Source organism: Erythrolamprus reginae, chromosome 10 (genome assembly GCF_031021105.1).
Source record: "Erythrolamprus reginae isolate rEryReg1 chromosome 10, rEryReg1.hap1, whole genome shotgun sequence".
Taxonomy (NCBI): Eukaryota; Metazoa; Chordata; class Lepidosauria; order Squamata; family Dipsadidae; genus Erythrolamprus; species Erythrolamprus reginae.
In genome coordinates this window covers 24,235,555-24,245,545 of record NC_091959.1, presented here as the reverse complement: position 1 = coordinate 24,245,545, position 9,991 = coordinate 24,235,555, and the positions used below count along the sequence as shown (strand labels likewise).

The window sequence follows — 9,991 nt, the reverse complement described above, 5'->3', positions numbered from 1 at the left end:
TCAGCCTGGACTTTAATCCAGAATGTTGGGAGATTTGAAGTCTCAAACATAGTTTTAAGGCTACCATCATTTGCAATCTCAAGCAGTTGGTCTTCTTCAAGCACGGACAAGGTCGATTCACCTGGCTTGTTCACAAATGGGTTGCGAATCCATTCCTTCCTAGTTCGTGGGTTTTTTGTGGTTGGAAAATAGCACTCAAACTCTTCTGAAAGCTGAGATAGGTGATCATGTACCAGCTGGGAGAATGAAGGCTCAGGCTCGGTCTCTTCCAAAATTCCTGCTAATGTTTGAAACATGTCAAATATCCCTGTTCTCACTCGCAGTCCCCACACTTCCAGTTTGGCTTTAAATGCAGCAACTTTATCTGCCAACTTGAAGGCAGTTGTCATTCTCCCCTGAAGTGACAGATTAAGTTCGTTCAAAAAGTTGAATATGTCACATAAGTAAGCAAGTTTTGTGACCCATTCCTTACTACTGAAATGTGCTGCAAGTGGCGATTCTTTTTCTAAAAGAAATCTATAAAGCGGGTCTCGTAACTCAAAAACTCTGGCCAGTGCTCTACCTTTAGAAAGCCATCTGACTTCTGTGTGTAGGAGAAGACATTTGTGCTCCGCGTCCATCTCCTCACAGAGCTGCTCGAACAGACGTGAGTTAAGGGCATGTGCTTTTATGTGATTAATAACTTTAATCACATCTTGCAAAACGCTGTTAAGTTCAGGTGACATTTTTCGGCTTGCCAGCATTTCTCTATGGATGACACAGTGCGTAGAGTCGCATTCAGACGCAACATCTTTGACCCGGGTAGTTAAACCAGAAAGCCGTCCAGTCATGGCAGCTGCTCCGTCTGTGCATATACCGACACAAAATGACCAGTTTAGGTTTCCTGATATGTAATCATCCAAAGACTTGAATAGTTCTGCACCTGTGGTGTTGGCTGGCAACAATAATACACATAACATATCCTCATGCACATCCTCTTGAAAAATATATCGCACATAAACAAGCATTGACAGGAGTCATAAGGGTGGGACACCTGACGTCATATCTAGCTTTCCATTAGCATCCAGAGCCCCTCCCTCTCCAACTCGCAGCTAGCAGGAGGGGAAGGAGCGCTGGACACACATGACCTGCTTGTCTCTGCTCCTGCCTGAGCACATTCTGCGAGTAGCAGCACTGTACATTGAGTTTCAGTGTACAGCACTGCTACTAGCACTGCTATATGCACCAGACAGCGCTGTATGGGGAGGATGCTGGCGGGACCTCTGTGTACAGCGCTGCTAAGTAGCAGCATTGTACATTGAGTGTCAGTGTATACAGCGCTGCTTTTTAGCAGCGCTACACACTGAATACCGGTACCGGGAGCCGCGTCACTGAAGCCAGTCTGCTGCCCCAGCACGCCCCACATAACATGTTCTGCCGGGGGGGTGTCAGTAAGGAGAGCCTGCCGCCCCACCCCGTCAGGAACACACCATGCTGTGCAGGAGGACCACGTCACTAAGACCCGCCCCGTGATGTACAACAGGTACCATGCTGTGCTGTGGAGGGCTGCGTCACTAAGACCAGCCCGACGCCCCACCCCGTCCTGCATAATGTTCTCTGCTGGGAGCTGCGAACTGTCACGGCTATGGCAGAAAACATTATAAATCCACACAGAGCGAGCTCTGACCAGGCGCAGGGCCGCGGAGCTAGCTGTCAGCGGCGCCGCGGACCGGCTGAAAAACCCCAACGGCCCGGTCCTGGTCCGCGGACCGGCGGTTGGGGACCTCTGCTCTAGCAGACGGGAATTCTTGTAAATTATGAAGAAGAGACAGAAATTAGCCCTCTCATGATTGATAGATAGATAGATAGATAGATAGATAGATAGATAGATAGATAGATAGATAGATAGAATATAGATAGATAGATAGATAGATAGATAGATAGATGATAGATAGATAGATAGATAGAATATAGATAGATAGATAGATAGATAGATAGAATATAGATAGATAGATAGATAGATAGAAGATAGATAGATAGATAGATAGATAGATAGATAGATAGATAGATAGATAGATAGATAGATAGATAGATAGATATGGATGGAGAGAATGAGAGAGGGAGGGAGGGAGGAAAGATTTGAAAGAATGTCGGAATTCATCTATAAATATTTCTCACTTCTCCAGTTGTTGTTTTATTTTCAGGTTCTCCAAGAGGAGCTCCTGACTCCGGCCAGTTTGCTCCAGAACTCTGCAGAGGAGGCTTCAATATTCGTCCCTCTCAACATTCAACTTTATCTGATGATGACCAATTCTGCAAAAGAGAAAGACAAGAGCAAAATTAGCCCAATCAGGTTTTCATTCAAACAATGCAACTTGTTTCAAATTAAAGCTACCTAAAAATACCTGGCAGTTTCTGAGCTTTACTTTCTCCGTTATTGACTTTTGCCCCTTTGCCCAAGTCAGCCTTGCTGTCCGAGAATTGCTCCCCTCCTCTCTTCCGCCTCCAGCTCTCTGCAGAGTTCGGAGTTCTCCTGGGCAAGCTGGGCGGCTTTTGCCAGGAGCTCCTTATTCGGAGAGCTCGTCTGGGGGGTCGTGCTGTAAATTCCAGGATCAGAGAGAAATTAGTGGGTTTTTTACTAGAATCATCAAACTTTTTTTCAATTGAAAAATATTTCTTGTGTTTCTGTGTATAACTTGAGTGTTGCTACTACAACTCCTCCCTCTGGCAACCCCAGGAATCATTTTAATCGCCACATACACGTATTGATCCAAACTATATTGTGTGGTTTCTCTGTGTCATAGAATATAGGTGAGTATAAGGGTATATGTATAATATTTATTTATTTAGTCATGTTTGTGTAATGAATGTTGGAGGGGGCCACCCTTTCAGAACTGTATGCAACAAAATTTTGTTTTAATCTATGCTGATTAGTGTACATTGAAAGTTATAATAAAGTTATTATATCATATTCTATTGTACATTTTCTCCTATATGCTGTGCTATGGCATACATGCAATGCCAAGCTATCCTATCCTAGTTTTTTCTATCCTATCCTATTCTATTCTATTTCCTCTTTCCTCTATTCTGTTCTATTTATCCTATCCTAGATCCTATCCTATTATTCTGTTCTGGGGTTTGGGGTTTTATTATTAGTTGAGAGCTTTTCTTGCTTCCCTCAGTGGCCTCTTCGGACTGAGCCATTTGGACAGGGGGATTCTACATAGGCAGAAAGTCGTTGGAATGTACCAACTCCTGGAATCCTTAGGGGTCGTTATCTGTGGATGATTTGGGTCTTCCTGAGGGAGCAGCCCAGACAATGGGGGAGGGGTTGTGCCTGAGGCCTCTTGAATGGAGCAGGATATACTAGAGCTGGAAGGGACCTCGGAGGTCTTCTAGCCCAGCCCCCTGCTATCCCCCCCCCCAGACAAGGGAATCTTGAAGGCAAGCGGTTCCACTGGCTAACTGTCCTCGCTGTGAGGATAATTTCTCCTTCATTCCAGGTGGCTTCTCTCAGTCCTTAGTTCCCATCCATCGTTCCTTGTGCTGCCCTCTGGGACCCTGGAGAATAATGTGTCCCCTTTTCTGCATGGCAGCCCCTCAAATACTGGAGTGCTGCCAGGACCTCACCCCTAATTCTTCTTTTCTCCAGACTAGCCATGCCCAAAACCTGCAGCCGCTCTTCGTATGCTTCAGCCTCCAGGCCTTTGGTCCCCTCAGTGGCTCTTCTCTGGATTTTTTCTTCCAGGGTCTCAACCTCTTTTCAGTTGCACTATTCCAGTATTCTGCGGAGGGAAGGAGCCTCTGCTTGGGCCCAACTGGATCCCTTAGCTCCTCTCCCCAACCATGGACCTTCCTTGTCCAAAATGGGGGTCTCCAGTCCCCTCCGAGCCCTAAACACAGCCAATGCAGGGATTCCTTTCCTTTGGGACTCCTTTCCCACTTGATCCCATGATGGCTGGGAAAGATGGGAGGCTCCTCAGGACCCCCAGGATGGGATCCCAGAGAAAGGGGGCAGGAAGGACCTCCGAGCATCTCCAGGGCAATTATCAAGGAGGAGACCAGAAGAGACTCTGCTTCTCTCGGTCTGCAGCGGGTGGGAGAGGGTGAATGTCTGAATGTCTGATTTCGATCCAAAGATGGTTTTCCGACCCCCCCCCCACACACACACAAGGCTCACTTGTCTCACTGCTCTGACGATATTCGGGAAAGGTTGGCTAGGACTCCTCATTACACTATTAGATGAATTTAAAAAGGAATTTTTTAAATATAATTTTCCTTTTCTAATTTTTCTAAATTGCTAATTTCAATATTCCAATATATTCTGATTTTTAATTAGAAAAGAAAGAGTGAGACGTCACCTGACCCTGACTTGCAGCCTCCCCCATTGGCTTCCCCATTGATTTTCTGTTGGAAGCCCCTGAGAAGATTGCAAATGATCACCATGTAACCTTGGGATGCTGCAGCTGTTGTCAAGGGGAGCCAGCTGTAAAGGGCCTGGATTGCAATCGCACGACTTCAGGGACACCGTAATGGCCTGCTTCTAAGTTGCATTTTCCAGGTTTGTCATGATTTTCAACTGTTTCTAAATGATGGTCATAAATCAAGGATTACCTGTATTACAGATATTCAGAGAATCACAGAATGTAAGCTGTGAAAGGCACCTTCATGGTCATCTAGTCCAACCCTCTCCTTCATCCAGGAACCCAGTGCCACAAATACACCATTGTATACCCATTGTATACCATTGTATACTTCATCCAGGAACCCAGTGCCACAATACACAGATGGATCTCTCATTCTTGCATTTTGATGGTCTTTTCTTTATTTTTATCAGGGAGATGATGCAAATTATTCAGAGCCATATCTGAACTCCTTGCAAGGAATTGGACGTGACCTGGAAGGGAATTCATGCCCAGCTCCATTGGGACCTCAAATGTCTGAGGAAGAGCAGCCAGACGGGCAAGAGGAGAAGCCATTTCAGTGCTCGATAGGTGGAAAAAGGAAGAGGAGATCCCTCACTTCCCATCATCCTTCGATGACTATCATCTCAACGTAGGGAGTATGGAACTCTACCATAGACTTCTGTCAATCTTGAATGGCTTGAACAGATGCTTCCAGGCATTTCTTCACATTTCAATGAGGTTTTTCTGTCTCTTTTCCCCACAGAAGAGTTATGGATTGCCATAGGGTACTACTACTACTACTAATAATAATTAAATAATATAAATATTAATATAAATCATAAAGATACAAGCAACAAGTTACAGTCATACAATCATAGGTGGGAGGGTGATGGGAATGAAGGGAAAATTAATAGCAGTGCAGATTTAGTGAACAGTTTGACAGTGTTGAGGGAATTATTTGTTTAACAGAGTTCGGGGGAAAACTGTTCTTGTGTCTAGTTGCCTTGGTGTGCAGTGCTGTGTAGCATCATTTTGAGGGTAGAAGTTTTAACAATTTATGTCCAGGATGTGACATAAATATTTTCATGGCCCCCTTTTTGACTCATGCGGTATACAGGCCCTCAATGGAAGGCAGGTTGGCAGTAACTGTGATTTCTGCAGTTGATCTGCCTTGAGTAGAGTATATTATGCTTTGTCTACACAACAATAATCAAAAGGAGTTTATACCTATTGGGAATCAGGTGACTTAGCAATGAACAGCTAAGCTTGTTTCACCAGCGAACAAGATCAATGAAGCATAAGCATGTGGAACAAATGAAACACCTTTTCCCAACCGAATGAGAAGAAAAATGGCAATCCAGCTCAGCCTTTGACTCACTATGTCAGCAGTGCCTGTGAGAGAGAACAGACCCACCCCAAGCTGCACCCGGAATCAATATTTCCAGAGCACAAAATCAGGGATTTGTTTTCACCCCATTAGGACCGGTTTAGGCAAACCGGTAGTAATGACCTACAGATAGGCTGGTCCACCCCCTCCAATGCCATACTGTCCTATTTAGGCACATGTGCAAGCTGTGCGCATGCAGCACAAGCCACTCACATGAGCATAGCGCATTTGCGCATGTACAGAAGTGGCACATGTGAGCAAAATCAGCACATGTGTGCACTCATACTTGTGAACCGGTAGCGAAAGTAAGTTAATACCATCCCTCAACAAAATGTATGAATATTTATTTACAGAGTCAACCGTTAGCCCAATGAGACCCTGGAAAGCGCACAACATAAAAACTACCTGTTAATGACTACTTCACCTTCAACCGCAAAAAGAGAAGAGCACGAAATCGATTTAAACTAAATGTCAACCGCTCCAAACTTGACTGCAAAAAATATGACTTCAGCAACAGAGTAATCAACGCCTGGAATGCACTACCTGATTCTGTGGTTTCTAATCCTAACCTCAAAACCTTTAACCTTAGACTATCTACAATTGACCTCTCCTCCTTTCTAAGAGGTCTGTAAGGGGCGTGCATGAGCGCACCAATGTGCCTACCGTCCCTGTCCTATTGTCTTCTTTTGTTACTTTTTATCAATACTTATCTAATGTTTAATTTGTACAAATTATCACCCTATAATTGTTTGACAAAATAAATAAAATAAAATAAAAATAAATAAATAAAAACATGAATAAAAGCAAATTTATGTGTACCAGTATAATGTATCAAAGTTAAAAAGAAAGTAAATTTGTTTGCTTACCTCGTCTTCGGAAAAAATGGGGAGTTTCTGCTCTTCCTCTAAATTCTCCTCCGGTTACTCATGTTTAACTTCGTTCTCTACTTCCTCAAATGACCCATCTTTAATCTCTTCCTCTACTTTATCAATTTTGTCATCTTTCTAAATGACTGGTCATAAATCAAGGAATACAAAATAAATAAAATAAAATAAAAATAAATAAATAAAAACATGAATAAAAGCAAATTTATGCATTCCAGTATAATGTAGCAAAGTTAAAAAGAAAGTAAATTTGTTTGCTTACTTCATCTTCGGAAAAAATGGGGATTTTCTGCTCTTCTTCTACATTCTCCTCCGGTTCCTCATGTTTAACTTCCTCAAATGCCCTGTCTTTAATCTCTTCCTCTACTTTATCCATGTACACTGAGAGCATATGCACCAAGACAAATTCCTTCTGTGTCCAATCACACTTGGCCAATAAAAATTCTATTCTATTCTATTCTATTCTATTCTATTCTATTCTATTCTGTGGTTTCTACTCCTAACCTCAAAACCTTTAACCTTAGACTATCTACAATTGACATCTCCTCCTTTCTAAGAGGTCTGTAAGGGGCGTGCATGAGCGCACCAATGTGCCTACCGTCCCTGTCCTATTGTCTTCTTTTGTTACTTTTTATCAATACTTATCTAATGTTTAATTTGTACAAATTATCACCCTATAATTGTTTGACAAAATAAATAAAATAAAATAAAAATAAATAAATAAAAACATGAATAAAAGCAAATTTATGTGTTCCAGTGTAATGTTGCAATATCAAAGTTAAAAAGAAAGTAAGTTTGTTTGCTTACTTCGTCTTCAGAAACAATGATTTTCTGCTCTTCTTTCTCTGCTTCCACAATTGCCTGGTCTTTAATCCCTTCTTCCTCTATAGCAATGTTGTCATCTTTCTCCTAAAAAATAAGAAGTGTAAGGAGGACACTCATAACATAAAATGTTGTTTGTGTGTGTTCTGAAATACTCCCGGTCGTTGGCTCTGCCCACTCACCCATAAGCCGCCATTTGGGTTCTTTTACCCTCTGCGCATGCCTGAACTGATGCTTAGGGGTGGAGTGGGAAGAAAAAAGAATTGAATTAAATACTTTATTTGGCAAAGTAAGATTAGACAAGATATTCTTCCCCGGTGTAGAAGCTGCAAGCAACAGAATTCAGTATTGTCATATTTTTGTCATATTTTTCGCCTGGAATGCACTACCTGATTCTGTGGTTTCTACTCCTAACCTCAAAACCTTTAACCTTAGACTATTTACAATTGACCTCTCCTCCTTTCAAAGAGGTCTGTAAGGGGCGTGCATAAGCGCAACACTGTGCCTACCGTCCCTGTCCTATTGTCTTCTTTTGTTACTTTTTATCATTACTTATCTAATGTTTCATTTGAACAAATTATCACCCTATGATTGTTTGACAAAATAAATAAAATAAAATAAAAATAAATAAATAAAAACATGAACAAAAGCAAATTTATGCGTTCCAGTATAATGTTGCAATATCAAAGTTTAAAAGAAAGTAAATTTGTTTGCTTACTTCATCTTCTGAAAAAATGGGGATTTTCTGCTCTTCTTGTAAATCCTCCGGTTCCTCTTCATTCTCTACTTCCTTCAGTGCCTCGTCTTTAATCTCTTCCTCTACTTTATCAATTTTGTCATCTTTCTCCTAAAAAATAAAAAGTGTAAGGAAGACACTCATAACATAAAATGTTGTTTGTTTGTGTTCTGAAATACTCCCGGTCGTCAGCTCCGCCCACTCACCCATAAGCCGCCATTTGGGTTCTTTTACCCTCTGCGCATGCCCAGAATGCTTTGGACATGCGCAGAGGGTAAAACGACTCAAAGGGATGAATCCAGGTGGGTGGGCGGAGCCTCACGCTCCCTTCGCGACCGGCTCTCTGATGACAGACAGGCTTGTGTGACCCAGGAGCTTTTCACCGCTGGTTTGTGTGTGTGTGTGTGTGTAAATACAGTGGTACCTCTACTTAAGAACTTAATTTGTTCCGTGACCAGGTTCTTAAGTAGAAAAGTTTGTAAGTAGACGCAAGTTTTCCCACAGGAATCAATGTAAAAGCAAATAATGTGTGGAAACCCATTCGGAAAGAAATGAAAGCTTGGAATTTGGGTGGGAGGAGGAGGAAAAAGAAGAGTGGGTTTCCTTTTTCCTCTTACCCTGACAGCTGTTATGTCGTTTACTTCCTCCAGCTCATTACTTGTACTCATTTCTTGTCCTTCCTCCACCACTTCCTAATTATCTTCATCGTCATCTCCGATGTAAAACTTAACTAAAGCTTAAGGGTGGAGAGGGAAGAAAAAAGAAGATTGAATTGTATTAGATACTTTATTTGGCAAACTAAGATTAGACAAGGTATTCGTCCCCGGTGTAGAAGCTGCAAGCAACAGAATTCAGTATCGTCATATTTTTCTACTTCATCATCATCATCCCAATAAGAGGAAGTAGTAAGGAAGATAAGAAGAGGAATAAATAATAATATTACTGCAGTCGTACTATATGGATAAAGATCCCTCAACACTGTCAAATTATTTACTAAGTCTGCACTACTGTTATTATTAGTTTTTTCTCATCATTGCTATCACCCATCTCCTCTCACTTATGACTGTAACCTTGTTGCTTGTATCTTAAGATTTTCATTAATATTGATTGTTTCCTGATTGCTTATTTGACCCCATGATAATAATTAAACTTTGTACTTCATGATTCTTGACAAATGTCTCTTTTCTTTTATGAGAGCATATGCACCAAAGACAAATTCCTTGTTTGTCCAATCACATTTGGCCAATAAAGCATTCTATTCTATTCTATTCTCCAATGCACTTGCAAGGAGAGTCCAACGTGGGTAATTCTCCAATCTCATTGGAGGGACTGAGTTTTAATTTAAATATTATGCAGGCACCGCCCCCTAGCCCACCAGTCATAAAAACTCAGTCGCAGTAAAGGGACCTTTTTGAGTTTTCTCTTCAGAAGTGTTAGTATTAAAAATACCTTGGTAGGTTTGTGTACTAATGCTTCTCTTCTTCCTTTTTTCTTTTGTCTTTTTTCTGCAGGTTACTTTGGATCTGGCTCCCTCCTTTACAACAGTGAACTAGGCCCTCCGTGGGTTCTAGTTACTGGTTTGTCGCGCCCTACCCCCCCTTTTTTTTGTCTTCCACTAATTATCGAGCGTTGGAAATCGACCGTGGGGGGGGGGAATTGATATCAGGGCGACCGGGTTCCCGTCCTCCGAGGTCGCTCCCGGCGTTTGGAGGCGGTTGCCGTCGGGAGGGGCCTGCCCCTCCCGACGAATAGACCAGAGCCAAAGATAGATGGCGAC

General features: G+C 42.2%; 2 long non-coding RNA genes across 2 annotated transcripts; one reads left to right on the top strand and one right to left on the bottom strand.

Moving 5' to 3' along the window:
• Positions 1–233: 233 nt before the first annotated feature.
• LOC139172945 (uncharacterized) lies at positions 234–2,469 on the bottom strand. Its single transcript, XR_011559957.1, has 3 exons — positions 2,385–2,469; positions 2,158–2,292; positions 234–277 (listed from the first exon to the last, which is right to left on the bottom strand). It is a non-coding gene; the product is annotated as an uncharacterized lncRNA (long non-coding RNA).
• Positions 2,470–4,386: 1,917 nt separating this feature from the next.
• On the top strand, positions 4,387–7,131 carry LOC139172944 (uncharacterized). Its single transcript, XR_011559956.1, has 3 exons — positions 4,387–4,540; positions 4,817–5,170; positions 6,126–7,131. It is a non-coding gene; the product is annotated as an uncharacterized lncRNA (long non-coding RNA).
• The last annotated feature ends 2,860 nt before the right edge of the window (positions 7,132–9,991 follow it).